Below are 14,457 nucleotides of genomic sequence, written 5' to 3' on the forward strand. Positions count from 1 at the left end.
AGCTTGGAGACCCTACTAATTCCGGAATCAGTGAAGCTAGTGTCCAACAATTGCTGTGCACAATGAACATACTTTATAATAATATAATTCACAGGTAAGTAAACCCTGATATTATTGCGAAAAGTACAATGGAATTTGTTCACTTCTTATGGTAATACTGTGATTTTTTATTTTCTTTTGCTATTCTGGCCACAAAAACAGCTACCGTATATCACAGCCAATATCAGGAAATTGGTGTGATGTTACAGGGTGTGGCCTGAAAATAACTGCAACGGATTGAAATTGTGTAGAAAGCTATTGACCTGTGTGTGAGATCACCTTCTAATCACAATAATAGGCCGCAGTGATGCCTCTTCCAATGTGGCCTCCTATAACTGTGGTCAATTTAAGGATTTCCATGGTATTTCTTTGTAAGGGATGATATTATATCTATTGATGTAGTTCTGCTGTGTATTATGCATTTGTTTTTTTATATATTATTTAAACCATGCAGTGACCTCTTTAGCTCAACCCCTCGTCCTGCAATAAATGATTACAAGTACACCGACCATTGCCCACCATGGTCGGTGGGTTTTCTTGTTGTGATGCACTGGAAGACTTGTGGCAGTGTCACACAAGTTGTGACATCCCAATATGTGTGTGCATGCACCCCCAAGGGAACCAATAGTGTAAAATCCAGGGAGATGGGGAGGTTATTTCAGAGCCTGGGTCTCTCTATCCCTTGGGGGACTCTTGTTTGGAAGTAGAATGTCCCTTCTTATTAATGAGGGGTGTTCCTGTTTACAGATTATTTTTGATTAGCAGGAAATAATTAAAATTAAAGTCTTAAATTGCAAAGTCTTCTGAAAAACCCCCCATTAGGACTTGTGTGGGTTCTACACAGAAAGATGACCGATACTGAAGTGTGAATGTCAAAATAGGCTCAGCACAGAGGTGAAAAGAGCAATGGGGTAAATCTAACTGAGGAGCACTCACTGGCAAGTGTTTTTTGAGTTAACTCCCCTAATGCTTACGTGCTTTTATTTTATGCCCTTGAAACGTACATGCATTGTATTAAACAACTGTTGGCCATTAGCCTGCATGATCTTGAGGCCCATATGGCTCCATTAATAATGGCAAAGCCACATTTTCCTATTTTCTACCTTGCAGAGATTGATAGCATTTTTTTAATGTTTTTGTTTAATGTACTGAATAAAATGTGTTTGCTTGGCGTTCCTCTGCCATACTTCTTTGGACCGTTTTCCAGCACAAGAAAGATATTTCTTTCTAATATTGATTCTGTAGTATTTAAAGTTTTGCAATAACGCTGTAATGCTGTCAGAGACTAACACCTCTGAAGCAGTTAGTGAACACTTATTCCTGCTGTGAATAGCTTTAAAAAATGTTCTTGCATATTTATATTCTTAAGTATATCGAAAAAAAGCATGCATTATTGAGGGAAAATAAAAATAAATACTACATTTGGATGAAATACGGTATATTGGTTAAACTATTTGTTAGAAGCACATTCATTATTAGCAGTCACGTTCTACATGTTTAGTAAACACACAATTTGCCTTGTGGAAGTACACTGTGATTACTAACCTCAGCTTATTGTGGAAGTTAAGCCAGAGACGCAGAAATATATTCACAAGCCTCATCATGTCGTCTCAAATGCACATAAACCATCAAATGAGTAATGTGAGCAGAGTTCTAGATCTAATTGTTTTTTGCATTCCAATAAACCACTGAATGAAGTCTCCAGCACAATTTCTACCAGGACAAATAGGCATTCCTTAAATCCTATCTGAAAGTACAGCCCCATGTTTTACTTCCTGTGTACATGTGTAAAAATGTGTAACAAAGCATAATGCCATTTGTGTCTCGGTTGTAGGCAAGTAAATGAGAAATCCAGAATTATATTTTAAACAGATTTTTACTTTTTCGCTGTCTTTTTTTTTTCTTCTTTCTTTTCCCAATGAGCAAGTTTATGTCTGATACAGTATTTACTCAAGAAGGCCCAGAGGACAAATGAACAGTGTGATACTGTAGAAGCTGCCTAACTGTTTTTGCAGCAGGCCTGTCCAGGTTTACAGAGGCAATACAGTAGGGATATTATTTGGATCCGCAGGAAAGACAACATCATTAGATGTAATAACTGGCTTGTCTATTTTCAATAAAAATATTCTATTTAATGTTAGTCATGCTGGACTGTATTGTGTAGTGTTTTGAAAAATATTATTACTGTGTGGGCAATTTGGTATTCTAACAATCCACCTAATGCTGTATCGGTGATGTCCGACTTCCTGGGTAAGTTTGGACACACATGTTATAGAGGACAGGGTGTAATACAAAGTATGCTCTAATAAAGAACCTCATACCTGCCATTCCGGGAGACTCCCGAATTCCAGGTAGTTCTCCCAGACTCCCGGGAGAGTGGGGCATCCTACCTCATTTGCAGATCAGGTAGGATGCCCGCTCTAATCCCGCCCACTTCACTAGTATAGTGGGCAGGATTAGAGCCGCCATGATGCATCATTACGTCACTGGGGGCAGATCCTTCGCCCATACACCCCTCCTACCCTCCGGGAACTCCCGGAGGTAACCAACATAAAGTTGGCAACTGTCCAACATAAAGTTGGCAAGAACCTTGTTGTAAGCAGTACATAATCACAAGAACAATTGCAAGTTGGCTGTATAAACATGTGTATACATGTGTATTCTGTATGCAAAAGGTTTGTGTCAATTGAAGACATTGGCATGTGCAGGACTCCATTCAGTTTAATAAATGGAATCCTTTTTTTAATGGCATCAAAAGTGCACTAAAAAACATTTACACCTTTTGTGTGTTCTTTATGCTTTTCTGTTGATGAGCAGGACACAGTTTATTGAATTGAATCCCATGCAACTCATGTAAACTGCAAATCCCTACAGATGCACAGATTTAAACATGGGAGCACACTGAGAGCAAAAGGGCTGGCACCCTCATGTAACATGCCTAAAAAGCAGGAAGAGTAAATGAAATGACACATTCAATCTCAGCACATCTATGTAACATACTGACTAACAAGCAGCATGGGATAATGGAAAGCAGTATAGAATGCTTATTCAAAAACAATGGTGGAACTGCAGGGGGTACAGCAGCTGTGGGTCAATGCCGAGTCAGACCACCCCCCTCTGGGGGCCCCGCTCCCCCCAGAGTCCCTTGCTGTATTCTCACAAGATTGGAGGTCTTTTCTGCGTCTGCACCAGTCTGACGCATACATTGGAGAGGCCCTCGCTCTGCTCTTAAAGTACAGCAAGGGCCCGGGAGGCTAGAACAGCATCGCTGGGCTTCTACCCAAATTTTGCTTTGGGGGCCAGCGATACTCCGTTCCACCTTTTACCATAAAGTACACTGTAGCATTACAGAGCAGCATTAAATATTCTAAATATTACCTTTCATTTATAAAGCGCTGGCATACTGTGCAGTGCTGTACATTGAGGGGATCATGATGCAAACAATTTACAATAACATGAAACAAAAGGGAAGCCAGCCTTTTAAGTTTTAGTAGTCTGTCGGGTTGTCTCTGGGAGAAATATTTGGGATGTGTGTCCCATCTATGGCTCCAGTACACTGCGGATATCCACGTTGTTTGAAACCGTTTATGGTGTCATCTACGAGCTGTCCATGTGGTATGCAGATGAAACAGTGGTACAGGGTTTTCACCAATGCTACAGTTACTTCGTGCACCAGAGTGAAAACAGTAGACAGTCCTACACCAAACAAACACAAAACAACTATGTTGATCAGAGTCTTGTGTTAGCTGTGTAGAGGGTGTTGATATGGTAACCTAGGGAGACTAAGAGGGTGGAAGAGGAATATTATAAGCCTGTCTGGAGGTGGGTTTTCAGAGAACGCTTGAAGGTTTGAAGACTAGTGGAAAATCTTGTGGTGCGAGGGAGGGAATTCCATAAAGTGGGTGAAGCCCAAAAAAAGTCCTGCAACTGAGAATGGAGGAAGTGATGAGAGTGGAAGAAAGACGCAGATATTGTGCAGAACGGAGGTGTCGAGTTGGGAGATATTTTGAGACAAGTGAGTAGATGCATGTCGGTGCAATTTTGTTCATGGCCTTGTATGTTAGTAGAAGAATTTTATATTGGATTCTTTGAAAAACAGGCAACCAATGTAAAGACTGACAGAGTGTCTCAGCAGAGGAAAAATAATGTGCAAGGAAAATCAATCTAGCCGTTGAGTGCAAAATAGATTGTAGGGGCTCAAGTCTGATTTTGGGAAGACCAGTAAGGAGGGAATTACAATAGTCGATGCAGGAGATGATGAGTGCATGAATTAAGGTTTTTGCAGTGTCTTGTGTGAGATATGTGCGTATTCTGGAAATGTTTTTTAGATGTATGCAGCATAATGTAAATATAGAGTTAATGTGGGGAACAAAGGATAGTTGTTGGGTGGGAATATTATTAATTCTGTTTTTGAAAGATTGAGTTTGAGTTGGCGAGAAGACATCCAAGATGAAATGTCAGAAAGACAGTAACGCGAGACAACACAGATGGTGAGAGATCAGGAGAGGATAGATAAATTTGTGTATCATCCGCATAGAGATGATACTGAAATCCAAAGGAACTTCGTAGTATTCCAAGAGAAGTGGTGTAGATAGAGAATAGCAGAAGACCTAGGACTGAGCCTTGTGGTAGTCCAACTGATAAAGTAAGCAGAGTGGAGGTTGTTCCAGATAAATTAACACTGAACGAGCGATTAGATAGGATAAGAACCAAGATAGGACAGTGTCTTAAAGACCTACGTATTGTAGCGTCTGTATGAGGAGAGAGTGGTCAACAATGTTGAATGCAGCAGAGAGAGATCCAGGAGAATTAGAAGAGAGTAATCACCTTTAGTTTTAGCTGTGATCAGATCATTGACAACCTTGGTCATCGCAGTCTTTGTAGAGTATTGAGAGTGAAAGGTTTGGGAGAGTTGGACAGCATGGAGGTTAAAGAACTGGGAGTGAGCGAGTAACTAATAAGGTGATGATCCGAGAGGGGGAAAGGAGTGTTAATTAAATTAGAAACTGAGCATAGTCTAGAGAAACAAGATCAAGACAGTGGCCATCCTGATGAATAGCGGATTCAATCCACTGGGTCATTTGCATCCATAAACAAAAGAAATACACAATAATACAAGAACTCCATAGGTCAAGGGAACAGGTTATAGAGAGCAGTTTTGGAGCAGCATTGGAACATGGATTAGCAATAGGGATGTTGAAATCACCCATGATGGTGGTGGGGATGTCAGAAGATAAGAAGTGAAGGAGCCACGCAGAGAAGTGTTCAAGAAACTGTTGGTGGGGTCCAGGGGAGCGATAGGTCACAGTAAGACGCATAGAGAATGGGTTAAATATCCTAACAGTATGTACTTCAAAATATGTGAACGTGAGTGATTGGACATTTGGTAGAACTGTGAATGTGCACTGTGAGTAGCAAAGTAGCCCAACCCCACCTCCTTGTCTGCCTCCCGGTCTGGGGGTGTGGGTGAAATGGAGGCCACCATGTGAAAGGGCTGCAGGTGAGGAAGTGTCTGATTGTGTGAGCCATGTTTCTGTTATTGCCATAAGGCTGAGGTTGTTTGAGAGGAAGAGGTCCTGTATGGAGGTAAGTTTTATTATTATTATCCTTAACTTATAGGTATTCTGTGTTGGTTCTGCTGTGGCACAACTTAAGGTGCCTGTAGGGGGAGAGAAGTGGGAGGGGGTCTGTAGAGAGAGAGAGAGAAGGGATATGCAGAGAGCACAGAAAAAAGCTATAAGCACTAAGCTCCTAATCACTGAGCTATATCCATTTAAGCAAAATTCCACTGAGCTATTAACCATAGAGCAATAATCACGGAGATATAATCACTGTACAAATAATCTGAGCGACATAAGCAATGAGCTAAAAAACACTAAGCTATAAACTCCAAGCTGCATCATAACCATACACGCAACATACATACCATTAGAGCTATAAACAGATAAAGCAAAAGAGCTGTAATATTAAAACCGCAAAGAGCTATAATTATTTGCTGCAACATCAGCAATCAAAATATATTGTCTGTATCTGCGTTCTCTATAGAGATGCTCAGGCCCGGTTCCTTATGAACCGAGCACAGCCATAATTCGTCGATCCAAGTACCGAGCCTGGTCGTTATTTTCGTGTGCCCTCAGAATTGAAAATGAGGAAAAACATAATTGTTTTACGTCGTCGGATTTCGCGAGTTTTGGATCCTATAAGTACCGCCCTCCACGGCAATCCAGCTCCATTTCTCAGAGGGACAGAGAAGGGAAGGGCAGAGTCATAGGTAGAAAAGAAAGAGGAGGGGTAGCAGTGTTCTTTAAAGTCTCTAGTAACATTCAGGAGAGCTCCATTGCTAATTGTCACTGCTGAAATAGAAATATTAGGGCTGACTGGCTTGGACTAAATCTGCAGTCACATTGTACTGTGTTATCTAGCTAACACACCAACAGGACAGCTCCATTGCTAATTGTCATTTCTGAAATAGAAATAATAGGGTTGACAGTGTTATTAAAATTCTCCAGTCACATTTTACTGTGCTATAGCTTACTCAGAAATAGGAGAGGTGGCAGGTTCAGTGCTGAAACAGAAATTATAATAATAGGGCTGTCAGTGTTCTTAAAAGTCTCCAGTGACATTCTACTGTGCCATAGCTCATACAGAAACAGGAGGGGTGGCAGTGTCCTTGTCACTCTCCAGTCTTCAGTCACATTGTTCTTGTCACGCTCCAGTCTCAGTCATGATGATATTAATCCATCTACCTCATGTGCTAAAGCCTATGTTCAAGTCCATAGTGGTTTTAAGTCAGGGAAACCAAAATGTAAATAAAAAGCTTGTACATTTTTAAAGAAAAAAACACCTCTCTGATAAAGGTGAAAGTTTACACTAGAAAAACATAAGATTGTCAACATGCCATTCTACCCAAAATATTACCAAGCATACCGGCATCAGCTAGCTCACTTCTCTAAGCTAGATCTCAGCACCTGTAATCTACACTGTCATCATATTCACCCTCATCAGTGGGTACATCATCCTCAAACAATACTAATTCATCGCCGCTGGAATCCACCATCACACAATTTTTGGGCAATTCTTTTAGACCAGACCAAATATCAAAATGTTGTGCAGACTCATCTGCATCACCACTGGGTGTCTTGGGAAAGCTAAGTTTTTTCCTAGCAGCAATTTCCAGAGAAACTGAAGGAGGAGACATCATGGTATCATGCACCACTTGAGCTGTCAGCTTGCTGACCAGGAGCTCATTGCATCTCTTGAGATGTGGGTCAGTTGGAAAGAAAGAGAAGACATAGCTCTTAAACCTAGGATCAAGCACAGTTGCCAAAATGTAATGATCCAATTTCAAGATGTTGGTAACTCTTGGATCCTGGCGAATCGAACAAAGTACTCAATCTACAAGTCCAACATAATTAGCGGAATTGCATTGTTTAATTTCATCCTTCAATTTCTCTTACTGCTTTTCAGAAAGTCTAACTAGCGGAATCACTTGACTCAAGTTAACAGTATTTTTACTCTTTTCACAGGTGACTACTTTGAGTGGTTTCAGCACCGGAAAGTATTCTCCACTGTGCTGGACTAAAGTACATTCCCCCTAAATTCTATTCTTCTTGCAGCTGCTGCATTCTCCTACATGCTGTTGCAGAATGCCAAAAATGACCCTACATTTTTTGGGACACAGACAGCATATCCTGCATGTCATTGTCATTTTTTTAAAATGTTCTGTACCACCAAGTTGATTGTGTGAGCAAAATAGGGAATGTGATGGAATTCCCCCCACTGTAATGTTCTAACAATATTGGTTGTGTTACATTATTTTTCAGGAGAGTCCAAGCAGGCTAAGCTATGTTGCAATGACATCCCTTAGTTTTTCAAACAGGTTATCAGCGGTATTACCTCTGACCTGTGCCTTGTCTCTCTGATAACCACCTCTTACTCCCGCCAACTAAACTTCTCTCGTGCTGCTCCCACTTATGGAATTCCCTACCACGCTCAATCAGACTTTCCCACAACCTTCAAATCTTTAGATGCTCTTTGAAAACCCATCTCTTTTTTAGATGTGTCCTTATCCTCAATATCACTATTCACACAAATGCACCCTCACAACTATCCTAATCTCCACTCTGAACCACACTCGCTCCTCTTGTTTCAGCTGTGCCTTCTTCCCTTTAGAATGTAAGCGCTCTAATGAGCAGGGTCCTCCATACCGTTTGTTTTCATGTCTCCATTTTGTCTGCCTTGTCTGTCCTTGTTTTAGTATGTCCTGTTTTATGTATGTCCTTGTCCTCTCTACTGTACGGTGCTGTGGAGCACTTTGGCGCCTTACAAATCTACGATAATAATAATAATAATAATAATATGCCTCTTAGTGAAGCAGATGATACACAGAGTAGCCTGCCTCTGAAAGATCTGGATGCTGCTGAAGGCGATTTACCAACCCAGTGGACTGTCAGTCATATAATCTTTAGTTTGCCCAGTTCCGCTTGTCCCCATATCTGTAGTTAAGTGTACAGTGGATAGAATGGCTTTTTGTAGCCCAATAACTTTCTTTTCAGGCAAGGAATTTCTTGTCTAGTAAAATGATGTTGAGATGGAATTTGGTAACAGGGACACAGGACCTCAATTAACTGTCTTATTCCAGCTTCATTAATGGTGGATATTGGACGCAGATCTAATACTAGTATAGTCGCCATGGGGCCTGTGATCTGCTGTGCGACTGGTTGACAGTTGACATACTTTCTTCCTCTTGCAAAGGATTGTTTAAAAGTCACGGAAACTCAATTTACTCTCCTATCTGCTTTATCCAGAGTAAAAAAAGAAGAGGACCTTAGACTGGGACCATAACCATACTGCACCTATTCATTTATGTATCCACTTTTTTTTGACTGTCAACTGCACTTTTTTTCTTTGTGGATTGGCAGGGTCCTTATGAGCTACTCCCCACAATCTAGGGGGTTGGTTGGGACTAAGGTTCACACCCCTCTAAACCATCTGAGAGGGGGGGGGGCAGAAGACTCATTGCCCGGGAAAGGCTTGGGCAAAAGGGACCCTCACTAGCCTTGCTGTGAAGGGGGGGGCTAAAGCACCCTTGCCACCTAAGGGACCTTTTGGTCTCGGGGGTCTGGGATAAAAGGGATCTTCCTCTTTTGAAGAGGGCCTGAAGTTATGCACCCTTTTGCACCTTTTGTGGTGTTTTGCACTTTTTTGGAGCACTTTGGTGACTAAGAGCCCCGATCCTGGGCTTTTAATAAAAATTAAAAAAAGACAAGAAAAAGCAGAAGATCTACAATATCCGGTAATTTAAACAGGATATTACGGAGGAGCTGATCAGTCTTTGTTTTTACATTTTTACCCACTAATGATATTGGTATTGGGTCATTTGTGGTGTGCTTGAATATTGGGTATATCAAAATAGCTTTGCAAAGTCATCTTCTTTTATTAGAGGAGACCTGAAATATAAGTATATAAAATCAAATATTTCAGACTTTGGGTCCATAGCTCAGTAAGTCTGATTTAATCAGGGATCTAATCGGGTAAGTGGTTATTTTAAATTCATCCTGGGCATCTATATGCCACTTAGTTTACCTTGTTCACTAGAGGCAAAGACAGAAATACCAGATACAGGTTCTTCCACAGAACAAGCCAAGTTTGCCTCAGCCAAGAGCGTCGGTACACAGTTCCGTTTCCAAATTTATCCCCTTAAATCAAAACAGAATTTTGGTGAATATCATTAGTGACTCTCAAAGAGGGCCGGATTAACCATAGGGTTAACTGGGCTACAGCCCAGGGGCCTATGGCATCCAGGGGGCCCTTGAAAGTGCTCAGCAGCAGTATTGATCGGTCGGGGGCGGGGGAGCCCCCGGCGCGATCAGTGCTGCTGAGCACTTTCACTGCGGTCTTTCCCTGTCGAGCTGTAGTCTCCTTACTGAGGAGATCTCGTGAGTCTTACTCTCCTCAGTAAAGAGCGTACAGCGTGCCGGAGAAGGAGGTAAGTTCCGGGGGGGCGGGGAGCTCGGATCACGGGAGAGGGCGGGCAGCTTGGATCTTGGATCACGGGGGGGGGGCGGGCAGCTTGCCTCACGGGGGAATGGAGGCCCTGCTCTCAAATGATGTTTTTCTTTCAAAGGGAGACCTGAGATGGGGAGGAATCACTGTCAGAGGCATTTGTTAGGGGAACAACTAGAAATCTATATTAGGCACTTGGTATATGCGTAATCAGTATATCACTATATAAATATATATTTCTGAAGATCCAGAGAAGTGTGCACACTTCTCAATATAATTATCCAAACAAGTACAGAAAGGTGAAAACTTTGTTAACATTATATATTGTAAATTGTTTAATTAGTAAAGGCAGAACACTGTGTTTAATAAAAAGATTTGGCTCCAGTTTCCATTAAAATATCAACATTTAATAGTTCAGTAAAAAAACACAAAACATCTATACACTTTCTTAAAATTCCTGGATGTACTTCATGATTGTTAATAAATAACACCCACATTTCCCACATTTATTGTAGTGTTGTAATATTAGTTCCATTATCTGTCTGGCCTTCACTATGTATGTTTTTAGAAGTTTAGCTTTGGTGTCTAGAAAAATAATTTGGCATTTAAAAAGCTCCCTCATGTGGCTAGTTTTGATATGGCATGGTGACACATAAATGACTTAGATGTAAATAGGGAATGTAACCATTATTTTTGTACATATGCAGTATATCTAATTGTTTTGTTATTTTTTCATGCAGAACAGTGGTCTGGTTTATGGTGGTATGCCATAGCGCCACTTCTCCTACTCTCTTTATTGTAAAATTATCAAATTCCACTCACTTTTTCCATACCACCACTTCTAAATTTCCACTTCAACACTATAATCGAATGAGGGAAATGTTTATTTAATTGGCTCCATGTTTTAAATATATTAAAATGCTGTATTGTAATAGTCAGCTGAGAGTATTTTGGTAATTAACTAAACAAAGACGTGGGGGTAAATGTATGAACATACGGGTTCTTCAACACCCGCGTGTTCGGCGATTAAATTTCAAGCGGTGCTGCACTGTAAAGGAAGTTTCCCTTTACAATGCAGTGCCGCTTGAAATTTAATCGCCGAACACGCTGAACACGCGGGTGTTGAAGAACCCGCATGTTCATACATTTACCCTGTGGAGTTTGTTCTACTTATTTATAAAAAGCCCAGCAGAGTTCTTATTGCTAGCTTTGAAAAAATCTAGGATACCTAGATGAAATGCGTCAATATACCTGCATTGTATTATCAAGGATATTGTCTTATCTGAATAACCTCTGGAGGAATTAATGGTGTGATTGTTTCCTAGCTGGGAATATAATAGCAACATACAATTTGTCTATGAATAACTGTGGTTGTTGTTGCAAGGACATAGATTGAAAATATTCAACGGCAATGGGACTTTGTGAGTGTTTTAACAAGATATATAAGTTGTGATCACTAGCTCCTACTAACTTTGTCCAGTGGCTGGAGGGATCAGGAGACCTATAACTAGGAGGACGATGTTAGGATCCTGCTTCTGTTATCTGTTTCTGTTAATAGTTCCCTGTGTGTGAGAGCTGTTTGCTTTCAACTAGTTAGTGTCTGCTTTCTGGTTCTGATCCCTGGCTACGTTTGATTACAATTCTAGTTCTGATTTCTGGTTCTGTCTGACCATTGCTGTCCCTGTTACCTGCCAGGCTGCCAAATACTCTATTCCTGGCTGAGGTCGTGGTGGGCCAAGAAAGCCGTGACAGCGGTATCATTACCATTTATACAACTAGTTCTGTTTGCTGATGTCTAGTGGCACATATCGCTGATGTTCAGCTACTCCACATCCATTCTGGTCTGCATCCTGTCCATCAGTTGTGTAGCTCCACTCAATCCAATTGGAGTGGAAAGAATTTGCATTGACTTTTGTACTACCTCAAGTGCTATTGACTGGCTGTTCTGAAGGACTCTGGGTTTGTCTCAGAATGCTTTGGATACTGTGGACTTTGTTATACACTGCTGATAAGGACACTGTGACAATTTGCTGTACTACGTCTGAGGATGTGAGTTAATCTCCTGCAAAGATATTAGGACAATCTGTATTCTACATTTTTACCTGCTGATGGTAGAGCCATCCACATATGTTTCTGAAGCTGATAAATCTCCATATGATTCTGAACCTGATAAATCTACATATGATTCTGAAACTGACAAATCTCTATCTAATACTTTGCATATACTGTTTTGTGCTGATCTATTGCATTATAAAATAAAGACGGTCATTTCACATCACACAACTCATAATTATTGCTGCTAAATTAACAGATGGATCTGAAAGTGAATGAGTGAGTAACTGGAACTTTTATGGGTTGCTACCAACCAGTCTTTACTAACTGTTGTAATCTATGATATACAGTGATCTGAGAATTGTAATGGCTCCCACTGGTCACCAGATAACGGTTTAGAACAAGGTATGAGAGAGTGGTATCCACCTATAGCAGCCACCGTTCCCGTAGAGAGTGATATTCTCACAGGTACTCACAGGGGCGGATTGGCCATGTACCCTACCGGGACTTTTCCCGGTAGGCCGGTGGCCTCATGGGGCCGCTTGGAGGCCACCACATGGAATTTCTAATTATCGTTTATTTTTTTAAAATGCAAACACTATATATTTCAGCAGGCGGGAGCAGGTGTCTGGCGCCTTTGCAGCCTCACTGGGCTGGCACCGGCTTAAAGGAAACAGCCCTGGTGCTGGCAGTGTGTGTTCCATGAGGAGCAACAATGCACTCACAAGTTTGAGCCTCATAGGCCACCACACGATGAACAGATGTCCGCAATTGCTGTGCGTTCTACTCTGTATTTTCTTCACAGCCTTCTCACAGGTAGACTGCCTGAAGCAACTTCAGTAGGATGCAGACTCCTACTTACTGAAGATGATCAACGGATGTGTTAGGAACCCCTCCAGCCAGCACAACACAACCCGGAGTCTACTCTGCCAGTCAGGTGTTCACTGGAGCCCCTGATGGTGGGGACAGACTGGGCTGCAGACTGACAGAGGGTCGTGAAGTGTGTACCGGCTGGGGAGAACCCAGGCAAGAAGAGTCAGGTCCACGCAGAGGTCAAAGGCCAGCAGCAAGTAGCAGAATCGATGAACAAGCTGAGGTCAGAGGTCACAGTCAAAGTAGCGGAACGGGTAAACAAGCCAAGGATCAGGGTCACAGGAAACACGAGCGAAGTCCAATACAAAGCCAAGGGTCATACACGGGAAGTCAAATATAGATATCAGGATACAGGAACTAGAACAAGCAGGTCAGCAGACTGGAACACAGGAGCTATAACCGGCAATGAGGCAGCAGACCTCATTGCCTTAAATACCCAGCTGAACCAATCACAGGTTGAACACACTCCTGCAGGTTAATAAAGCAGTCACTAACAGATCCAATCAGGGCTTGCCCCTGGCCTGCACAGTTGCAGGCTAATGCCTGTAATTGCCTCCTATAATCTGCCCATATTAATTAGCCCACAGGCTGTAGAACGCTGCGCCCAGGCCTCCTCCTATTCCCGGGACGCAGCTCTGAAGCGTCTACTGGTTGCCCCGGCAACGGCCGGGTTATGGCCGGAAATGACGTCCCAGTCGCCATGGCGACGGTGAGTGAGTCGCGGCGGCTGGGCACCACCGCGGCTCGTAACAGTACCCCCCCCTTGAGGAGGGGTCGAGGGACCCTGACATCCCGGTTTCCTAGGGAATTTTTTGAAGAACTCCTTCAGTTTCTTTGGGGCATGATGTTGTCTCCGCGGAACCCAAGATCGCTCTTCCAATCCGCGATTCCTCCATTGTACAAGGAAATGCACCTGTCCTTGAACTTTTTTAGAATCAAGGACCTTTTGAATCACAAATTTTTGTGGTCCACTGGAACCTCTCCCAGGCACACTTGAAGACTGGGCTTGACCAGGAAATAGTACCGGTTTCAACAGAGAACAATGAAATGTGTTGGGAATTCTCAACGAGGCCGGAATTTTTAACCTAAATGCGACGGGGTTCACCTGTTTGATGATAGGAAACGGCCCGATGGACTTAGGGCCCAACTTCTTGCAAGGCTGTCTGAGCCTGATATTTTTTGTAGACAGCCACACCTTCTGGCCAACCTTAAGGGAGCAGGTGGTACGATGTCGGTCCGAATTTTTTTTTGCCACAAGTGAGGCTTGTCTCAATGATGAGTGAACTTTCTTCCAGATAACTCTGAGATCTCTTGCAGTGGAGCGGATCTCCTGGATACCAACGGACTGGAGTGAATACAGGGAGTTAGATCTGGGGTGAAAACCATAATTGTAGAAGAACGGAGAGATTTTAGTAGCTGAGTGACAGGAATTATTACAGGCAAATTCCGCCCAGGGTAACAAGGAAGACCAATTATCGTGGAACTCCG

The sequence above is a fragment of the Mixophyes fleayi genome, chromosome 2, assembly GCF_038048845.1.
Source record: "Mixophyes fleayi isolate aMixFle1 chromosome 2, aMixFle1.hap1, whole genome shotgun sequence".
Classification (NCBI taxonomy): Eukaryota; Metazoa; Chordata; class Amphibia; order Anura; family Limnodynastidae; genus Mixophyes; species Mixophyes fleayi.